At 36.3% G+C, this 24,127-nt stretch overlaps 1 protein-coding gene across 2 annotated transcripts in view; it reads left to right on the forward strand.

Annotated features, from left to right (window-relative positions):
• Positions 1 to 24,127, forward strand: part of zswim7 (zinc finger, SWIM-type containing 7) — a 49,296-nt gene that overhangs the window by 18,409 nt on the left and 6,760 nt on the right. The window lies entirely within an intron of this gene.

Below are 24,127 nucleotides of genomic sequence, written 5' to 3' on the forward strand. Positions count from 1 at the left end.
GGGTGTCCACTCTTGCCTATTGATTCCCTTTTATTATATTATTCCACCTGTTACATCAAATATTATGTGGTTCACCCGCTGGTATCCGCCTGCGTGCAGGACTCGGCCCTGCTGTTTTGTCTGAAAACATGTGAAACACAGTTTCACTGTCTGCCTTAAGCTTAATATTACCAACGTCCTTCTCTTCCCATAGAAATAATGTAGGTTTTCTCCCAAACAGATTAATGTAGACTAAATGTCTTGCAGTACAGTGTAAGTAGTTTTCAGTATTTCGCTTACCTTTTGGTTTTAGTTTTTGCATTTGAATCATGCATGAAAAAGTAGACGCATAGATTATGTTGTGTTATACAACAGTTCTTTCTGGTTCTCGAATCTGATTGGCTAAGAGCTATGCGATATTGTGCTGATAACGGCACTGTAACCGCTTCACCTTTCGTATCAATCCGCCACCTAGTGAATGGAGGTCCTAAGCAGGCTCATCTCTGAATGGAAAAACACAGACGCCCTGTTTGTAAACACTCTCCGTGTGTCTCATTAGTTTACTAGCTCATAAATCAGTCTGTGAATCCCCAATCAGAAGTTATTATTCCGTCAAAGATCAGCGCTCTTGTATGTTACGTTAAAGTTAATGGGAGAAATGTCTTGTCACATCGTGTGGACGATTAACACTTGGAAAGAGGAATATAAACACTCGTTTTTTTCTCTTATCAGAACGCAAAAACACCGTGGAACTGCAGGTAAGCACCGCAGCTTTTAAATGTGGACATTGATCATTTACTTTATCGTGACGTGACTATTAAAACATGTTATGAGATATTGCCACTGGTATATTTATAAGCAGCATGCAAAAACATCTCTCTGACACTTAAAAAAACCGTTTTATATAGTACTGACAAGAACAAAGTTTAATAATAATAATCGAGTGCTCGTATCGCATTAAGAATAAATGAGAAAGCAATAGTAACGTTATACAAGTATAGTTTTATTAACTTTTACCTTGCGCCAAAACAGTAACAACACAAAAGACACTAAATATGAATAAAAAAACAAGTAATAGTTTCATCATGACACCAAATACTGCTGATTTGATCTAATTTTGACCATCATAAACAAACAAGGCCGACATGAGAGCCAGGGAATACCTTTCAGAGATGTAGCCCAGAGAGGGCGGTGGTCCGCGGGGCGAGTGAACACTGACGTCCGCTCATGCTTTGGTTCTCATACGTACCGAATCTCACTAAGCAAACGTTCAAACAGGCGCTATCTTTACTAATCGACTGCAGATTTAAATATAATACATATAGATTCTCGACTGAACTAATCTTAAAACTACACTTTGTGACCAAGAAACGGTAATATAAAGAAACGCCTATCCTTCCATTGAGTTATTATGGGATTCAAAGCAGCCGAAAGTGTTACCTGTCATTCTGGCCGCCCTCAAATCCGTGGCGGAAGAAGTAGTTCTCAAACAAAGAGGCTTTTAAAATAACTCCGTTGTTGTTTTCTAGTTTTTGTTTTTCAAACGTGTGCCGTCGAACTGTTGTATAAAAGCAATATCGCTCTCGGAGTCATGCGACACAGCTCTATACCATCACGGCTGTGATTAGGCCAGAGGCACGAGGCCGTAGGCCGAGTGCCGGAGGCAATCACAGCCGTGATGATATAGAGCTATATCACACGACTCCGAGAGCGATATTGCTTAAATATTGCAGATATCATTAATGTAAAATTCGATGCATGGACAAGTCTTACTTCTTCTTACATCCAAAAACACATAGATTGCGTTGTGATATTTCAGATATGAATGTAAAATTAGATATATCGGTGTGAATAACAGCTTCAAATTTGACTTGTCACATATCTGAGTCAGAGCTGGAACTGAATCTTTTTTTATAGTTAGAAATACAAGTCTCTTAATTTGACTTTACCAAACAAGTAAACAGGAAACTTCTCGCTTCACTTATGCTGTAAATCCCTCTGCCATCACCGAGCAACAGCAGATTGGTTCAGGGTGTTGTTATAACCCTCTACTGACAGTAATAACCTTTCTGGCCTTTGGGCTGCTGGGAAATAATACCCAGTCTTGGTCACACCGGCTGCTTCACTCTTCTGCCCTGATCTTCATTGTGCCTTAATAAGGTGGAATTTTCCCCAAAGGGCAACAAAAGCAGGAATGCAGGTATTTAGGGATTTTGATATTTTTAAAAGGTTATTTTTTTAATGGTGGAACCGGAGGTGTGGAAATTGTTAGTTCCTGTCCTTGCCTAACAACTTAAATATGTTAACATGACAGAAATGTTCGTGAAATTATGCAAGACTTGAAAATGTACTGGTTTTGGAATAGACAACAAGACTGCTTGCTCGAAGTGTCTTTTAAAGTTTTTGCTATGTAAAGCACCCAAGGGGCTCAGACCTACGGAGTAATAGGGCCAAGCAAAAATAAACAATGAAAAGTCAATGAAAAGTTAAAGTCATAATATGAGATTTAACAGTATTTAAAAATAAAAAGCTAAATTAATAAGATATCAAAATAATTGTGTCAAAACAGTAAGATTAGATAGCAGGCAGGAAAAGACATGTCTCATTTAGCAAAAATTGTCTTGAGATTGATTTTACATTACAAACTGTGAAGACAAGTAGGTGTATATAGGGTTGAAATCAAACCATTTGCCCTGTTTACACCTGGTGTTTAGATGTGTTTTGGTCGATTGAATCACAAGTGGGCCACACTAAATACAGGTGTAAATCAGGTGTAAAACGTTTTGAGCTCGTTCACAGCCACAAAAAACCTGATCTAATATGTGGTATACCGAGCAATGTTGTTACATGTTGACTTCTAGCATGAATGCACAGTGTCTGGTGCAATCTTTAGGTAAAATCTGCTCTCCGCCTCTTTTATTTCTTTTGAAAAGCGCGAGCCTTTCCTATCAATTGCTCTGAAATATCTAAGAAAGCCCTTACATATACATGTACAAAACATTGTGCATCATGTCTACTAATAACACAAGCAGCAGTTCTCACACACTATTAGTGCGTGTCAATTTTAACCCATCAATTCTCCCGCTTGTATTTTAACGACTCGCCCACAGTCAATCCCCTCAAAGTAATCAGGACAGAAGCGGTTAAAAGTGGACACCAGGTGTGAACGAACATGCATCTCTCTCGTCCACTTGCGACCAAACCCATCTTTATACCAGGTGTAAATGTGCTGAATGAATTTGTAAAATATCAAGAAAGTGTATGTGTCTTTACATATAATATAAGCCTCCAATGTTGTAGAAGTGAACGGACAAACCTTGGGTGAAACCAGACTCAAGAGGGAGGGCAATTTCTTCTCGGCAAAATAATGCTGTATAATGCTTGTGCTAACTTGAAAAAAAAATCTAAAAGCAGCCAAAACCGAGAAGTTTAGTAAGCTGTAAATGATTAAGACAGGATTCTAAAGAGTACATCACATTTTTCCTGGTTTCCATCCGAAAGTGAAGCGAATCTTTTCAAAGTTGGCAAAAATAGAAAATGAAACATCCAGTTTTTTGAGCCGATGAGGTTGGTTAGGCCTGTCACGATAGCTACTTTTCATAAGTCAGTTAATTTCCCCAGAAATAGTGTCGATAATCAATATTATTATCATTTTATTTCACTGATTAACGACAATAAAATAGTGAGTATGCGCAAGACAGAGGCAGTCGCGATCAACTAAAATGCTAATGACATAAATTTTTTATGCAAACAAACACACACACATGTAAACACTGTGGCAATTAGGGTTGCCGCGGTGACAGAATTTTCTCACCGGTTAATCGGCGCGTCACAAACCCGGTGATCCCGGTTTCACCGGGTGGGAGGGGCTTATAAATGCGCATGCAGACGTGCACATTTTACTTTCACTTTTGAATTACGCAACTGTTTAAATCCAGTGCTTGCTTACGCTTCGTTAAATCGCGTATGAATTTGCGTGCAATGCGAGTTCAACAGCTGGTTTAATTAAGTGCTTAAGTCAATGTGCCCAGGTAATTCGCACAAAACCCGCCAGTCCCAAGCAGAGCAACCGGCTACTTCTCCATAAAGCACTGCTTGAATGATGGGTTTATTATTTTTCTTGATGAAAAACACAAGAACAAAACGATCTCTGTTATATTAAACATCATATATGTATATTATAACAAAAACGAGTAACCACGCGGCTTCTGCCTTCGTCTGGTCAGTCAGCTTGCCTTGCACACTCTGACAGGAATAAATGAAATCTGACACCTGCGGCTCTGTGACGTGACGCGCGTTCAGCTCCGCTAAATTCAGTCTGCAGACACATTCAGTTATAAGTGTTTGCTCTCTCTCTAACGAAACTAAATGATTTAATTAATTACACTAAAATATCAAAACGACGGTGTCGCGGTGGGCAAGTGATCTAACCGGTGAGAGGCTGAAGCACCGGTTATCACCGTTTCACCGACCATCGCGGCAAGCCTAGTGGCAATATATCTCCTCTTCAAAAATGTAATGTTTAATGTTCGCTACGTCATAAGGATGCATGGTAATCCACATGTGATTGTCATTGTGCATCTCGTCAGTAAAGTTAGTTCCTTGATTCGTTGTAAATTGCCATCACATGATTTCAGATGGAGCGGCATTTACTACACAAAGCCGTAGTTCACTGTCAATTGGGTCAATTTCGCATTAATTATCGCATACGCATCGCCTGTGATATGTGTACGATCAGTACTGTAACTCCACTACTTTTAGCAGTAACGAGCATGTAACAAAGTATTTTTTTAAATCAAGTAACGCAATTACAATTACTGAAATTTAAATGAGTTCGTTACTCGCGTTACTCTATTTTGTAAAAAATAGACAACATATCTGACGTCGCAGGACCGTGGTTCGCGGCGCAATGATTCATTACACTGCATCATAGCTTACAGTGCATATAGAATGAACATGAAAAATCTAAACGGGACAACATACCTTTGTTTAAAAATTGTGCGCAAGTCATAATCCATCCGGTCTCATGTTTGTAAATTATCTTCACCAAGCAATCGCATTATGACATCAACTTGCATTTGTAGTCCACAAAGGTAATAAATCTGAGAAATGTTCATATATTCTTAGATGTTTACATCGGCTTCATAGAAGAGAACAATCCGCGATTGTTGTTAACACTAAAATATTCACACTGCGCTGTACACCCGTGTTAAAACTCCATAGTATGTGTGAGCTCGCTTTTAGTTTTAGTTTCAGTCTCTCCGTATCCGAACAAACAATCCACTCGCTCTGTGTCCGTCCGACAAAACAATCCACGTAGCCTACTCCGTTTTCTGATTAAATATTTTCCTTTAATCCTGTGTATCATTTAAATCCAACAGAAAATATATACAAACAGTATATTACCAAAGAGCACAGTTCCTGCCGCGAGCTTCACAAGCTGTGTTCCAATTCAAGGGCTGCACCCTACTAAGCATGCGATAAAAGGTGAGCACTCGGCCTTTTAAGGCGCTCAGAAGTTCGCGAAGAGAACTGAAATGAGACGGTCTAACCTTCGGAGGACCCATAATATGCGTCACCTGCTGCACGCGCACCGCGCCTGTCAGCAGGACACAGCGGAGACGTTTCTAACTTATTAAAATAAATATGAAATCAGAAAAATGATAATTTATTTTAGAAAATATGACATGTTGACACAATTGTCTCCAAATTTTTAAAGAGACACTACACAATTTTAACACATTATATAACTTAAAAGTTACTTTTCTTAGTAACAAATTACTTTTGATATACAGTAACTGGTAGAGTAATTCAGTTACTTTTAAAAGAAGTAACTAGTAACTGTAACTAATTACTAATTTTCAGTAACTTGCCCAACACTGTGTACGATATGGCCCAGCTTGTTAGTGAACTACGGCTTTGTGTAGTAAATGACGCCATCATCTGAATTTGCAGGTGATGGCGATTTACTACTAATCACATGGATTAAAGTTCTCCGTCGTAGCGACGGATTTCCGTCGATTGCAGCGAGTCTACGACGGATTTCCGTCAGTTGCAAAATTATTAAAATATCTTTTCATAAAGACGCCGTGTATTCACCTTGTTAAGTGGAATGTGATCAAAGCCTGGGTTGGAGCCAAATCACGTTCCTCTCTCCACTGTAAGCGTTCTAATCACTACACACCAGATCCACTCCGGGTTTTCTGGCTGTATCTCACGTTAAACTGAGGTAACTTTATTTCTGCTAGCATGAACATACTTGTAATGCAGAAAGGTATGGACCCGATGTTTTGGACATCGATAAAGGTGTATAAGACCAATGGAGATTAACTTGGCTTAGCGAAATGAGGAAGATTGGCAAGCTTTCAGTTCGTGGGCTAAGAAATTCAAACAGGTAATTTACGTGTCTTTGCACAGTAAGCCTAGGGTCCTGTATTTTTGGGGTAATTGATTTGTCTCGTACGTGATCGTTTTTTACTGCTACGCTGATCTAACCACTTGCTGATACAACGAGTTTGTTAAACTCATGGGTAAACTTCACGTGGCGCAAAGATGACATCAAAATCCCGTGAGAGCGAACCGAGAACTCATTAGACGAGACTGCTTCCGAAATGCTCTCGCAGTACTTTGATGTCACCCACCTGTCAGTTCTTGCAGTTGCATGTGCGCGTGGTCAGGAAATCTTGACGTTTGTACATGTATCCGCATTTAAAAGCAAGTGATTTTAAATTGAAACAATAACAACAGTCTTAAATGTGCGCGCTGTTTCTGTATGAGGGGAATAAGCAAGTCGCGCATTCGCTTCTCTTTGAGCTTGTGAGTATTTTTGCCGCTTTATTGGCCTTAAATACACATAAGGTTATGCGTCAAAAATCCCCTCTTTGCAAGTATCCTCAAACACGACCATTTAGGATTTAGGAGAAAGTAAACAGCAGAAAAAAGGGTAAGTTACCTTTTTTGCTTATATCTGTCACTAATGTTAATCAAACAATTCATCTTTCACTGACTAAATCAATTGATACCTTTACTAAGATACATAATTGTTTATTATCTTTATTTCATCACTGACTGTTTATCCTTAGTGAGCTTGAATTTTGTTCTTGTGTAATATACGCACGTTGCGCACAATGTGTTGTTTTAAGTGCATAACATTGCGAAAATAGCACCTCAGCTCTGCCTCTATTGTAAAATAATAATTTGTTGATAAAGGGTACAGTCATTTAATGTAACTGTCACTATGATTACAGGCGTTCTGTGTGAATTGTACACGAGTTTTATTCGAGTTGCTCGTTCAGGGTTTATATTCATACATACTGTATTAGAGCTGTGACTGTAAGCTGTTGTGTGAGGAGAACAGACCCTGGATTATTCGTTTATGTGTACTGAATAATATGATATAAACATTTCTGTACCACTTTTAAAAAAGTTGTATTTGTTCACATTATTAAATGCATTATATAACATGAACAAACTATGAAAAATATAGAGTATATAAGCATTTATTAATTCATGTTTATGTCATTAAAGTAATTGATGTTAGTTCATGGTGCATAAAACTAATGTTAACAGTTCCAGCCTTGATTTAAAAAAAAATGTATAAGTAAATGCCAAAATTAATAAGATTTACAATTAATAAATAATTAAGATTCATTAAAGGTTGTGATATTCATATTTATTTTTATATAGTGAGTTATTTAGCGGTTTCACCTTAATCTGAAATGCCCTGCAAACTACATCTTACAGAATAAATTTTTTTAGTTTGTCACAAGAAGATTAACATGACGGGATAAAGTTTTTAACTGTTAGTGCAGGAGTCACAAGAGTTTTGTTTTAGACAGATATTAAAGGTAATGGTTCAATTAAAGGACTGTGTTAAAAGTAAAGCTGTAAATTAACAAACTATTAATAAACCTATCATATGTTGTAATTAAGTGTTAACACTGTTTATTCACAAAAAAACATACTCTCACATCTGCTGCATTTCATAGTGACAGTTGGCAACCCTATAAATGCCACAGTAGACTTCAATATGGCATTAATGGCAAAAAAACATCTCCCCTTATAATGCTATTGGTGTCGCCTATTTACAATTAATATGACGTGGCCTGAAAAAAAGTTCAGTCAGAAGATTTTTTTTCACTTTAATCCATGTAATCAAGGAACCGGCTTTACCGACGAGATGGGCAGATATCGCATGCGAATTATCGCGCATCCCTACTACATCAGAATATATTTAGCAGATGCGTTTCTTTCATTATTTGCATTATCTTTTATTCACACAAAAGTTTTTTTAAGTGAAATTTGCCTTTCCCAACACTAAATTCTTGCATAAAAAATGCACATAAAAACAGGGGAATGAAAACATGGCTATTTTTGCCATTGTAATGTCGGATGACATATGTCTGTTATGGTTAATGCAGTCAAGTGGCGCCAACCACATCTAAAATGTCCAGAAGAGGTACGGCTACTACGGATGTTGAATATAATAGTTTATACAATGCATCACGGTGCTAATGTAAACGATTACTACATCGATGCATGAAATCAAATTATCGATTATTAAAAAGCAGCATTTGCGCGTATCTTTCTCTTACATCTATGTAAATGATTTATTTTTGAACTTCAGTACGTTAAAGTTGCCACATTGGCTATGTGTACATGCACAAAATTTTGTCAATCTGACTGAATTTAATCTGATTGAAGGTTACGACCCTAAATATTGCAATCTGATTAAAATGTTTGTTTACGGGTGATTCTCACAAAAACTTGGTTTTAAAAATGTCAAGCATGAAAATGTAAAAATTGCTTAAATTTACTTTTTTTCCCACTAGACGTTGAAAAACAAAGTCTGGAGTAAATGGGAACATTAATTTAAAAACTTTTACTTATCATTTAACACTTTTTGTAACATAATTTAAAAAATTAGTCCTAAAAAATCTCATTACCGCAACAGTCAGAAAACATCAACACTGACATATTTTCAAAATGACATGACAAACCTGAAAGAACATCATTTGGAGATTCTGCACATGCATTTAAAATCAAAGTATTATGCTTCTATTAATTAAATTAACATTTAATAAGCAGCTGTTGCGGTAATGATAATCAAAATGTCGTGTAAGCATTCTGACAAGACAATATTTCAAATTAACTGTAAAAAACGGATCTTACCTGGTAGCCACCTTGAAGTAACTGGTCCATGTGCTTGGTTACTCAAAATCAAACTTTATTAAAATTCTGTATGTGTGCTTAAACTGTTCTCAAAAAGTGTTGCAGAGGATGAGAACAACAGGAATGGACACATCATTTTCCTAATTTTTCTTCATTATTATTATACATGAATATTCAGTAAATATTTTTTCTGTCATCTAAAGTACTCTAGCAAAACATCCATTTATTTTTTTTCTTAATATTTTTGTGTCCATTTGATTAAATTACAACATAACGCATGTTCAAACACAGCCGGACACATTGCGGTAATGAGAATTTCAGCAGAAAATGATATAAAATTTACAATTATAAATTCTTATGTTGAAATCACACATTGTGCAAGGTAGAACACAGTATTGTGTTAATTCTGATGCTTTTTAATGTTACTATATTACACATTTTAAAGCTAAAATCATTAGTGCCGTGGTGTTTCAATGGTTTCGTGAGAATCACCCTTACATGTACATTCTATATAATCCGAACGAAACATATGCGCAAGTGCACAGACAAGGTTGCCAGATTTGCGCATCAAAACCACCCCAATAGAAACATTTAAAACTAGCAAAAGCCTCACAATGACTATTCACAGCCTGAATACCAATAACTAATCAACAAAATCCTTTTATCTTTAACCCACAGAAGAAAAAAAAAATGGTTTAACAGTTTGAAAGTAGGCCAAATCTAAACTCGAAACAAAGCAAAGGTCTTTGCAACGCCACCCAGTGCACAGCATCTCTTGTCAAGTTCACACAAAAGTCAAAGCTGGTTGAGGAAAGTTGTTTTTAAGAAGATTATAGATAAAGGTAATGAAAACAAAATTTTTAAAAGGGACAATGCTATTTTCTTGCTTTATGTAGCCTAATGTTATAAAAGTACACATGAATGCTGCAGAAAGTACAGCGTGTGAGCCTATTACCTTAATAATGTGCTGCCATTGCATATTTCTGTGACAAGAGTCATATGATAAGTAAATATAAGAGGTGAACTTAAGCACAATTCTTCTGCGGATGTGCACAATGTATTTATGCATCCGACTGAGAAAATGCTACGATTCACACGTTTACATGCGTACTTTTCTCCTGATGATCGGATCACAGATCGGACTACACCACCACCCCTTTTAATGTAGCTATTGTGTCTCAAAGAGATACGTGTCTTATCAATGAAGCATGCACCTCCGGTTTTAATACGGCTCTTTGACAAGAAAGACGTAACCGCAACAGTAAAAGTGTGAGGGAGACAGTTTTCCCTGTGAGTAATGTAAAAAATGTATAAAGTTATTGCAAGCATTATTATTAATTAGCGTTATTGCCAGCGAGCTCTGCTGTTGATGTGTGTTCGTATGATTATTGTATGTCTAACTTGTGCACTTGTACACTGCATGCTGTTTATAATAGTTACATCAAGCGTTCCTTCATGTCCTCCTCACAATTTTTAGAACTAGTTTTTCATCCCTAGTACTCCCCCTCCATCTTTCTGATGTAGCATCAGAGATTTTAGACCCACATGGAACCTCCACCTCTCATTTCGAACTGTCTTTTATCATGTTTTATGTATATCCGTACAGAAAGGTACAGTAGCATCTCCAGCTCGCATGTCTTCTATCTATCTCTCTTTACCTGAGGCATTTTGGAAGTTTGGGGGAGGTTGTCTGATGCTAATTTCAGATTTGTTACATCACTTGAGTTCATCTCCGTGACTTTGGTTAATTCAGCGCACAAATCTGCCTTTTATTTACTATTCGCATGCTATTCAGACTATCTGCTCTGGTACAGTGATGCAATTTACACTTTTACCTCTTTTCATGTAAATTACGTTTATTATGGATATTGAAGTCAGCTCTGATTGCCTTGAGCGGTTTGATGCAGCTCTATTAATGTTCGCAGAAAGCAGGTGGCAAAGAAGTTGTGTTTGAAAGCAGTATTTTGTTTTTATTGAGCAGTAATTTATGGAATAAGGATATGACTGTAATGGTTAAGCACTTGGTACAGTGCAGTTGAGCACACTTTCTGTATTACATACATTAAAAAGCTGATTGAAGTGGTCTTGATTGGAGTTTCGTGGTAAGTACAGTCTCACATTTTCATTTAGCGGCCGTTTCACCATTTAAAAGCTTTGCGTTTGCAACACATTTGCATTGTTAGTGCTATGCTCTACTAGCCGAGTTACTGGAAATCAGGAAATGGTTTACTTTATGGTGTGCAAATTGATGCTTTCAAAGCGAATTTGGATGGTAATTTTTTTTAGTTAGTAGATCAGTAGACTCCTTTAAAGGGACACTCCACTTTTTTTGAAAATATGCTCATTTTCCAACTACTCTAGACTTAAACATTTGATTTTTACCATTTTGGAATTTATTCAGCTGATCTCCGGTACCATTTTTAGCATAGCTCAGCACAATCCATTGAATCTGATTAGACCATTAGCATCGCGCTCAAAAATAACCAAAGAGTTTCAATATTTTTCCTATTTAAAACTTGACTCTTCTGTAGTTACATCGTGCACCAAGACCGACGGAAAATCAAAAGTTGCGATTTTCTAGGCAGATATGGCTAGGAACTATACTCTAATTCCGGCGTAATAATCAAGGACTTTGCTGCCGTAACATGGCCGCAGCAGGCGTAGTAATTGGAGTTACTTTCCATAGCAGGGGACTATTTTTGGGCACTGCGTAATATCATTTTAATTTTCCATCAGTCTTAGTACATGATGTAACTACAGAAGAGTCAAGTTTTAAAGCAACACTATGTAGTTTCCATGTAAAAATGACTTACAGCTCCCCCATGTGGCTGAAAAGCGCAGCAGTGCCTGGTATCAGACACTCTTCTGCAGGCAGGGGGAGGGGCGGGGCTGTGTGCTCTACCCTCCCCCGCCATCTTCAGAGTGTGCTTGTAGCAGCTAGGAGGCTGCTCAGGTTGCAGCAACAGTACAATTTGTCCAGTTAAAAGTTGTTCTATCACTGAAATAATGTTTGAGACATTATTTAAAGGTAAAAAAACTACATAGTGTTGCTTTAAATAGGAAAAATATCGAAACTTTTTGGTTATTTTTGAGCGCGACGCTAATGGTCTAATCAAATTCAATGGATTATGCTAAGCTATGCTAAAAGTTGTAGCGCCAGACCCGGAGATCAGCTAAATGGTTTCCAAAACGGTAAAAATCAAATGTTTAATTGTAGGGGAGCTGGAAAATTAGCATATTTTCAAAAAAGTGGAGTGTCCCTTTAAATCTAGTTTAAAGAAGCTCAAGGTGGTAGCTGATTTTAGGACATTGCCAGTCCTGAGAAACTATAACACTGCTTTACATGTTTCACTCAGGCGTGCCACACACATTCTGAAAATTGAAGCGAAAACATTTCGATTGGCCCCTGTTGGCTAGCTTGCAGTATAGGTCATAAACCCTTTCTCTCTGTGTAAACAAATGGGGCGTGAGACAAACCTTTAAATGACTCCAGAAATTTTTTTTCCAGAGATGGCTTCTGTTATTTAAGTGCTTTCTTATCACGGTGATGGTTTGTTTTTCTAATAAGTTTGGTTTTAGTTAGTTATAAGATGCTACTAAAACATATGCAATGTAATTGCAGTATGTAAAATACATTTCTACATTTAAATTTACATTTTCATGCCTATATGTGCAATGTTTGGTGCAAAATGAAAATTCTAATTCAAAAGTTACATTTGCCATTTCCTAGTACACTAGTTTTGATATGTAATTTAAAGACAGTTTTTAAAGCTTTATGGCCTGGTTTCACAGACAAGGCTTAGCTAAACCAGGACTAGGCCTTTACGACATTTAAAGATCTTTTGTAAACATGCCTTACAAAAAGACATTAGTGGTATCGTGTATCGATGATAGAAGTCAGACGTATGGCCAATTGCGGGCTTTCATGACGATAGTTGGCGAAAGTTATTAGTATTATTATCATCATAGTTTCACATTAACATGCGCATTGCATACTTTTTCTCACATGAGAGGATTTGTTGACGTAACAAACAACACATGCAACAGTGTTCACAACAACTAATAAGGTAGTAGAATCCTCAAGACATTGAGAAGTTTGCGACGTTTAAAATGTGTCTCAATTGTATGACTGAATAAGAGTACATACAGACAAACAGCCACAGGCAGAAAATATATTTTAGTGACCGAGTATGAAGCACTGACCCAATTGCTTGGGGCCATCGTGATAGTAAACATTGAGTAAACAGTATTATCACTGGCCTGAGCACCTCTAACGCTGGCCTCGGGCCATTGGGCAGTCCTTTATGTTGAGCTCTGTAAAATTAGCTTTTTTATCAAGTACCCAAAAACATGGATATATCCCATTTCTAGAAAAGTCATTGAAATGAAAAATGTGCTTTATGGTGAGCTTGGACCAAGGTGAAGACACCTGTTATGTTCTTAAAATCACTTTACCACCATATATTTTAAAAAGTGAACAGTCATTTATAATTTTTGTTTTATTTTATTGAAAAAACAACAACATTAAAAAGCAAACCATTAAGCTGGGTTTTTCCTCCTATAAATAGTTGCCTCAATGTGTGTTTACATTACATCTCTTTCTCAACACCATCAAACCCTCCAAATGTTCTTGTTTTTGTGACCTGTCTGGCATATTGGATGTGAACCTACCAGTTCAACTTTTTGCTCTGCGTCAAGTTTAACCAAACATAAGCAGCTCCCAAGAGGAACATCAATGACATCTGTTCAGTCTGATGGATTAGGTCCTGACCTTTCCAAACCACCCCAAACGTCTCCACTGCACAATATCTGTTTTTGAAGAGGTCCCATAAGATGGAAGCCAGCCAATCATTGGGCTCCAGTATGTTTTCCTATATATAATTTTTACATCGTGTTGGAAACGGATGATTGATTTATACGGCAGCGGTTGAATCTTTACCAGCAGCTGAATGGTGGCCAGAAGGAAAATGGGTCTGAACTTAAAGGGGACATATCATGAAAATCTGACTTTTTTCATGTTTTAGTGCTATAATTGGGTTCCTAGTGCTTCTATCAACCTAGAAAATGTGAAAAAGAAAAACACAGTAATTTAGTTTTAGTAAACCATTCTCTGCAAGCACGTGAAAAATTAGGTCGTTGAAATTTGGTTCCCCTTGTGATGTCAGAAGGGGATCTTATAATAATAATAATAATAATACCGCCCCTTAATCTGCACTTTCCAACCACGGCATTGCCATTTAGTTTCAATTTCAACAAACCACCATTATGGCGATCAGTGTTTGCATTTTAAAGGACACACCCAAAAACGGTGCATTTTTGCTCACACCTATAAAGTGGCAATTTTAACATGCTATAATAAATTATCTATATGTTATTTTGTACACATGTAAGATTTATTTTTCATCTTAAGAAAGTCCTTTAAGGGCATTTTAGGAAAATACCAACTAAAGATGTGATTGTCTCACATAAAAATTGTAAAGGCATAGGCGGATCCCATTGGCTAAAAGGATAAAAATAATAGTTATATTCCAAAACAAATATACATGTTCATTTAGGTTGTTTAAAACGTTACTTTGTAAAACCAAATCAATTCATGGGTCAATTATTTCAAGATGCTGCATCTGTAATGTGATTTTGCTCAAGCAAAGCTCAACTAAAATAAATCTGAGCAGACATTTTAAATGTTTTATCTGTTCAGAGTCTTGTACTCAAAGCCATAGAGCAAAACCTAGCGTATAAAGGCCAAAATAATGTGTGACTGAGATCAACACTTCTTCAGCCTGACGCTCCTGACCGCTGCGACAGCTCTGGCCTTTCACACCGCTTTCTCTACCGTGCCCGCTCGTGGCTCCGTGTTTCTAATTATCCATCCTGTGACTCATCCACAATGAGGTGTCACTCCTTGACAATACGAGGCCTTTTCACAGGGAAGAGTAGACGCTTCACAGCAGGGAATTCATCAATGTTTGCCTGATAATGGACTGCGTGGTCTGATGAGTTTTTGGGTACGGCAAGATTTATTCATCGAGATAATACTCTCGTGAGTTATGTTCAATACTTCAGCTAAGAGCACTGGAGAAACCGATGAAAGGAAAGTTATGAATTTATGAGAAACACTTAATAAAAAAGAGCGGAGAAAAGAAATTGGTTATGTCATACAGTTTTAAAAATAAAGGATCCTAAAATGATTTTTGTCGAGCTGTATGGTTTAAGAACCTTTTACCTTTGTGCAGACTATACAAAGGCAAGAAAGAAATGTGTTTTTAAAGGGGTCATGAACTGATGAACAATGGCGGCCAGTGACTTCTCTTCCAAGGGGTAGGAATTCTGAATATGTGTTTGGCGTGTCGTGTGTGGCTCATCATGTAAAAATATGTGTGAACCTATGGCCATTATTAATCATGTCAAAATACGTGCCTGCTCCAGACGCGTCTAATGTTGTGTTCAGATCAGAGAGGCGGTAAAGGCATCAAGCGCGAGTATTTTCAATCTTAAGTCAATGTAAAGATGCGCGTCTGGAGGTCTCGCGGCGCGAATGAGGCTTGTAGCGCGGTAGACGCTATTCCGCCTCATTTGCGCGTCTAGTTTGTGCGAATGGCACGAATTTGGGCGTTGCTACAGGAAACGCGCAAGTTGAAAAAATTTTGACCTTTGTTGAAAAAACAGGAGTTTGCTCTAGTTGTCGCAAAAGCTCCTCCCATGACGCGAATTTCCAATTGAAACTAAAATTTCACGCGCGACTTTTACACGAGAATGAAGCGAGTCAACTCAAAATGTTCAAGCGGCAAACTAGACGCGAATTTGACGCCTCAAACACGGCTGGTGTGAACCCACAGTAAAAGAGTTTATTATAAAAGAGACGCTCACATTCACAAAATACTCGCAAGACACTAACTTAACACTAAACTCTGATTGCACATGAGATTATGCGATTATCTGGCAAACGTGAGCGTATATTTGATCATAAACCCCTTCGAAGCATCTTCTGAAGGCACTTTTTTGACATGACGTGTGATACACATGGGTATGCATGACGCACCAAACACATATTTTGTCATGACGAGCCACACACATTACGCGCTTCTGTAGCAGAGGTGTCAAGTAACGAAGTGCAAATACTTTGTTAGCTTACTTAAGTAGAAATTTTGGATATCTATACTTTACAGGAGTTATTATTTCTCCACTACTGGCTCCTTTAATGTATTTGCATTGTACTAAAATAAATCAATTTTCAATCGGGAATATATGCGGCTGAAATGGGTAGCCTAGTGCAGTGGTTTTCAAACTGGAGGCCGCGAGATGGTGCCAGGGGGGCCCCAGTTTTATGACATTTTATGAAATACATTAATTTATCATAAATTCTGTGTAATTAAACCTAAAAAAATAAGGCTACTAACCAAAAACACTACTTTTTGGTATAATTTAATGTGGTTTTTTTTATTAAAATGAGTTTTAGAACAGTTTTTGTCACAAATTTTCTTTGGGGGGCCGCGAAGGAATGCACCATGCACAAGGGGGGCCGCACGCTGAAAAAGTTTGGGAACCACTGGCCTAGTGCATCCCAAATTTTTCAACATTAACGTTTTAACTTTTTCGCCGCCACTGACGAGTTATCTCGTCAATTAAGAGAAAACGCTTCCCTGCCAATGACGAGTATTTCCGGCTTTCCGGAACTTTTCCCGCAACTTTTTAAACCTGGAAGTATTGCCCTATGGCAAGCGGCTGCATGTCCGTTTTAAAGATCGCTCCGAATGGGATCTCTATGAAAAGTCTTTTTGCTCAAAATGTGGTGTTCTTGCAGAAATCTACCCATATTCAAAAGCTGATTACAAAAGAACTACTGAAGGTAGGATGAAACATTTTTTTTTTTGAAAGCAGAGGGTCTGTTCTTTCATTTGGTATATTGTATGTTTATATATTTAAAGAAGAACATTTTCTGGAAGGCATTAAACTTTTGTGAAAATCATGAAAAACGCTGGCGGCGAAAGAGTTAATATAACATTATAGTCATTATGGCCTTTAGAATTTTTTTTTTTTTTTTTGAAGAGGTAGGGTTGTGCACAATAGGCACCTGTGGCAGGCCTAAGCATTTGTCCTTAATGGCATTTTTTCCTTACATTACTTTTACTTTTATAGACGGTTTCATCGGACACACGTGATACACGTCTGGATCCGAACTTTACTTCCGGTTTCGTTTTTTTTTTATGTTCTTACTAGTTGCTAAACTGATCTCTTGAACAAATGCCTCGTCAAAAATAATAAATGTTTTGATTTCCTAGGTAATCTATGTGTTGTTTTTTGCTTGTTATATAAATAAGCTACGTTTAAAGTACTTTGTTGTTATTTATTATTAGCGGAGTTTACCGGAAGTTACGTGCGGACCGCGACAGCCGCTTGTTTACTGCTGAAACCGTCTATACTTTTTGTAGGTTTGAAACAAGTACTTTTACACTTTTTTACTTGAGTAAAACCTTGAGTTGATACTTCAACTTCCACAGAGGTATTTTTAAACCCTAGTATCTATACTAGAGTAATGAATGTGAATATTTATTATGACACCAGTGCTGTGAGGTAAGTAGTATGTCCAAATTCATAGTATTCAAAAAACAGTAGGCTAACCCTAACCTGGATGACTTCTGGCAAGATCCGGTGTAGTGATCATATATAATTATTTCTCAGTCTCTTTTTCAGAATATACCAGAAAATACAGGAAATTAGTATGCAGTATTAAAAACAGTATGAAAGTATTTAGTCCCCTTTCCCCGTGAGCAATAGCAGGCAACTGCAGGATCTTTTAAACCTAAATGAAATTAAATCCTAATTTCTAATTCTAATCAAATGACTTCAAGACTTTAGTCTCCTCTAAAAAGCACAAAATTTGTTTAGTGCCAATAGAGGTCACATTAAATACTGACTGATGCCTGAAGAGGACATTTAGTTCTGAAAATTGTTTTGTTTTTAATTTTGTGTACACGTTTCCTATATTTTCCTCTTTGTATCTTAATAAAAGAGTGAAAATAAATATGGTTGGACTAAACAACAAAGCTGGTGATGGCCTAAGACTTTTGCATAGTACTGTATGTCAAGTGATGTATCACCATGGCAGATGTAGTAGGGGAGAACCGGGGCAAAAGTAACATGGGACGAATGTATCAAAGCGATTTTCTCCTAGCCTTGATAACATTTGCATCCCAAACTATGAGAGGATCTTAGGCACACAACCCCTGACAGAGCTGACAAATATTGCATTATTTACTCACCGTTTTTTGGGTGTAGATCCAGAATGGTGTTTTCAACCATGATGAGTAAATTCCTAAAGCAGTCATTTTTTTCTTATAACGTGTTGTGTTTTTCGTTTCATGTGTTACACTGATCAATCTACAGGTTATTTAGTGCTCTAACACATCCTGAAGTTTGACTTCTTTGAGTTTTTCAAAATAAAAGTAAATCGTGTTTAAATGTGAAGAGATCCTGTCGAGATGAAAGTAACACTTGTTATTTTTGTCCCGCTGCTAATACTATTGTATATGTTGAAAATTTATATTATTCTAATTTGATTTAATGTCATTTTCATAGTGTTCAAACTGTTAAAAATGTTTTATTTCAACATTTTAAATTTAATTGCTTTTGAAACATTTGATAAAACTGAAATTTAAAATTAAATTGTAATTTCATTATTTTTTACAAAGATAAATTACAAAATATGTTTGCAGTTACGTATAAACAAGGTCATAGTCATGTATATTTAATAAAAACAAGTGTATCACAAAAATGTACCTTGTTTTGTTGTGTTACTTTCATCCCTGCTGGTGGGGTCCAAAGTAACATTTCACTACTTATGTTTAAAGTGAAATTATACTGAAGTTGTTTTACATTTTTACAAAATTCCACCTGATATTGATGACCACACTTGTGAGTTATTGACCACAGCAAAAATATATCTCTGTCTATAACATTATCTTTAAATATTATGTTTTTCTGAAAAATGGTACTTTTGCCCCTGCTCAACTCTACATCTGAATTCATTCATATAACACCTACTGTTTTAACAGTCGATGAGTAGGTACTAATTCAGTACACACTGTCACAATATTCGATTTCAGACGCAGGGGTTGTTTCTTTCAATGAGGTGGTATAAAAAAATGTTTACTGTATAAACTGTTTACTGTTACTGTACAAACACATGAGTAACCATCACCGGAGTAAATGAGGAAAGACAGATGACTTGAACTCCACTGCTTCACTGACATTTGCTGTCGCTACCAAAACTCACTTGTTATTTCCATAAAGTCAAAATGTTTTCAACTTTGTCCCGTAGCTGGACATGCCCACTTCCTGCAGGGTTCCTGCGGGGTCTTAAAAAGTCTAAAATTCAGAAAGTTAATTTAACTTAAAAAAAAGTCTTAAAAACTGACAGATTTTTATCCTAGGTCTTAAAGTGCTTTAAAGGACTAGGCCTTAGTTTAATTAGGAAATATAACTAGTTTTAACAAACATGCCATACGAAAAACATTTTTGTGTGCATTTTGAGGCAAAAACAAAGGGTACAGATATATTTTAAGATATGTCAGTGCTTGTCAAAGTTGTTTTCAGTTTGGATAGCTCTAAGAACTACCAAAATTCCCGTTCTGAGAAACCGCCCCAATAAGCTTACATACTACACAGTGTGATGCATTTCAAAACTTTAAAGTTGTACAGTATGAGGCAGTGTAAAACATGTTAACAAGGCACAAACCAGCAGCTGACCATAATAATCTTGTCATATTAGGGGATTTTATTGAATTTTATAAAAATACTACTTAAACCTATTTGTGGGATATATAAATATTGTAAATCAATGCATTTCTTGACTATTAATTAACAAAATTCACAGCTATTTGCCTCTAATTCAATGTATTTCAATGGCTCACTATAAGCTTCCAGGAACTAACTGAAGTCTCCATGAATCACGTGATGGCCAATCTTTTTGGACTTTTATTGTCATTTCTATTGCCCACTTATGTCTATTTTTATTACCAAAAATATCAAATTAATTGATAATTATTATCAATTACCAAAATAATTGTTAGTGAAACCCTAAATTGTTTAACCCTAATAAGTCCCTTGGGGTCAATCTTACCCCCTAGCCACTTCTCTTAGTTAAAAAAAATGGTTTCCTTCATCTCAGTAGAATAAGATTTTGTGACTTTTCTAGACTATCTGTCAATATTCATATAAAAAACCTGGGCTTGATTCAGTCGTTCTAAAGATTCTAAAAAAAAATTTACCAAAAGAGGCCCTTTGGGGGTAAAAATGTAGCCTGGTCCAACCAGACTCTCGTACATTCATTTCATTTGTACAGAGAGTCTGGCCACGCTCCATTGCAAAGCGTTACTTCAGTTAAAGAGGGTCCTCTGTTGAAGTTTAAAACTGTTTGATCTGCCCAGAGTCACTCAGGTTCTGCCATAGGTGATCGCTAACGTGTGGTCGTGACGTATATCATGCACCGAAACCGGCCGGAAACAACAAGTCAGAATAATCAGACAACCAAAACTTAGCAAACATTGTTCTTGCTCCGGCTTTAACTGCTGTATATTCGGCAGTTTTGCAACAACGGACCGAATAGCTTTTCTCACGTCTTTCTCCACTGCCATTACTGAACTACAACTCAAACTGACGCACAACCTCAACGTCATCGTTCTTTGCCATCCCCATTTTTGCAGGAGAAAACAAAACTATACACAGCAGTCCCAGACATTGTACTGAAGCGAAATGAAAATTAAGCGGAAGCACGTAGGAGGGCGGAGCCAGGCTAGTAAAAATGACCCCAATTGAAAATTAATGTGAAATGCAAAAAAAATTCTCATTATTTGTCAAAAAAAAAAAAATCAATGCACCTAGAATAAATCTGAAAATTTCAACAGAGAAAAGTAGGCCTGGTAGAGCACAAATGCAATATAGAAAAGACATGCCCAATCACACACAAACACATTCTGGTTTCCATGTTTTGTGGGGACATTCTATAGGCGTAATGGTTTTTATACTGTACAAACTATATATTCTATTCCCTTCCCCTAACCCCAACCGTCAAAAAAAACTTTCTGCTACCTTAGATTTTCAAGGAACATTTTTTTTGTTTAATTTATAAGCTTGTTATGTCCCCACGAGGTCAAAATGTACTGGTATTCCTATGTTTCACAACGTGATAATTACCAGGTACACACACACACACACACACACACACACAGGCTGTGTTTACATTAATGTGTTTATCCTTTAAAACGCGTTACTTTTGCTACGTTTACGCCTTTTATCTACACTACATCACCGTTTTCGACCCTCATAAACGGATTCGTTCACAAACGCTGAAGACCCTGTTTTAGTTTGAGAACTCAGACGTTGCGCTGAGTGTAAATGAACGTAGACGGAGTCTTATGTAAACGAACAGCTGATGTTAACGTGACAGCGCATCATTTTCAAAGTAAACATTATTTTATTCAGGAAAGTGGAGGTTTGCAACAGAGGTTTTGACAAAAATAGTAAACATCTACCAACCAGCTATTATAAACACTATATCGGATTGTTTTAACATGTATCCTTATAGATAATGTCTGTTTTATATTTATGTTTGAGTATTGTTGGGTTTGAATATTGTTGTAATGTGTTTATGTTTTGTTTAAATTTAGTTAGCTTATTACGAAAGATAGACTGTAATTTTAAACGCCATAGAGGGCGTTGTAAAGGCCAATATGAAGGGAGAATTGTGGGTCAGACATTATTTTCAAGTTTAATTTAAGTTTTGTTTTCTACTTTAAAATGAATTTCGTTTCAGATAATTTGTCTCTTAATTTTAATCGATGTTTTGTTGATAAGTTTTGTGAATATAAATGAATAAAAACAATAAACTCAACGTCATTAATATTTAATGCTCGTTTAGCCGCTTGCGCTTTTAACTATTTCTGTGTTGCTAGCGGAGGACGTGCACAGACCTCGCACACTTTCAGAAATTAATGCAATAAGCATTTCTGTAGGCTAAAGCTATACTTCATCTCTTACTATGTTTGATTGAAGTTTGCATTTGCTGATATTTATTTTTGCTTCAAGTTCGTTTACTGTTCCCTTGAATGCTTTCTTTTTAAATCATAAAGACCTTTCTGTTTAGTTGTAAAATCAAAATTAACCTGTTAATCATATTAATATGTTGTAGGGGGGGAGCTAGAACAGTATAAGACTTTCCCAAACACATTTTTATAGGTTCAAAAATAGTGTCTGTTGTAGTTGCCAGCAACGGACCCAGGTATGAATTTTTGTCAATATCACACACCCCTAGGCTGCATAAATGCGCAAAGGTAAGCTATTATTAGAGTAATAATAAGTTATTTTACACTTTTATGCACATGCCCAGTTACGTGATTGGTCATGTTTCATGCGTTTATGGTCATGTATAGTGTGGATGAAGATTCTTTTTAAAATGCCAATATAAACGAGGATTGTTTTCATTTTAAAATGCCGTTTTAAAACGCAAATGCTCTAATATAAACAGGGCCTTACATTCAGTCAAATTTCTGTGGCATTTTGTAAAAACAGACATTTTAAAATGCATCAAAAACTACAAAAAATCTACTATTTGAAATAATATGTATTTTAATGTCCTTTCTAATGTTTATATAAACATAAATTCACAAAATGTATCAATAAAGTATAGTTATGTGAGAAGTTGGCCACATCCAGTAAAAGGGTCTCTATGGTGCTCTGCTGGTCAAAATGATTTATTTCCTAAACTGTAATTCTTTTTTGTTTTTTTCTAAACACCAGATGACCAAATTTAACACATAATATCTATACCAATCTATATCTAAAAACAATTTAAATCAAATTTAGATCATAATTTATGTGAGATTTTCATAAAAATTTGATATTTTACAGGTAAGCTAATGGTGTAGTTTGTACCTGTAATTGAGTGCTAAACAGGTACAAAAGTACTTAATATCTCCCAAAATACTGCATTAATGCATAGATGGGAGGTAAACAAAAAAATGTATATATTATTTGTATCATTAAAAATTTATATATTTTTTGTAATCACTCTTTTCATTTCTGGGGTCATTTTTACCCCAAGGAACTCTAACCTATACAGGAAAAAACATTTTAAAACTTTGTGATTTCAGTTAAATAAAAGGCTATTTTCTATGAGTGTCTCTTCCCACCCCAAGAAAATAAATTTTTGTTTTTTGTCATGAAAGATAAAAGGTCTTAAAAAAAACACATGGAGGTTTGCACACTGGACTATAAAATTGGATTTCATTGTCGTGATATAGGTCTTACATTTAATTCATAATGGTCTGAAAAAGTCTTAAATTTGACTTTGTGAAAGCAACGGTCACTGTCTCTTGTGTCAGCGAAAATTTCCAAGCTTTGTAAAATGAGAACTGCTTCCCAAACATACAGTACTGTTATAAAACGCACAAAGTAATAGCTACACTATTTTATTATAATGTCTGTAAAGGTTTTCATTTGGACAAGGTCACAGGATGCACTCAATCTCAACATCATTAGGTCTCATGTATGGCTGTATAACAACCAGCAAACATGAAGTCATTTTACAGATCCATTTTAAGTGCAAAACACTATTCCCATATGATGTCTCAGGATGGTAAATGCACTTGCCAACTGCTACACGAATTTTAAGAGCGTTGGTAAAATCAAATACATTCGATGACCTTGCCGGTTTCACATCTACACATTAGTAAAACCTCTCTGGGACGCTGTAGAGTGCAAAATGCAAATTAGATTTCCAATTTTTTCATACTTTAAATGTGTGGAGGCTTTTTGTCATGAATGGCGCAGGATCCTAATGCACAGCATTGAATGTACCTCCTCTTATTAGGGTTGTTCTTATAATGAAAAGTAGAAATCTGTGTGCAAAAGCACTTTTTACTACAGTTTTTTTTTTCATTGACGAGATTGATTGGCTTGTATGTTTGCGTTTTGTGTTTCA

This window comes from Misgurnus anguillicaudatus, chromosome 22, assembly GCF_027580225.2.
Source record: "Misgurnus anguillicaudatus chromosome 22, ASM2758022v2, whole genome shotgun sequence".
NCBI lineage: Eukaryota > Metazoa > Chordata > Actinopteri > Cypriniformes > Cobitidae > Misgurnus > Misgurnus anguillicaudatus.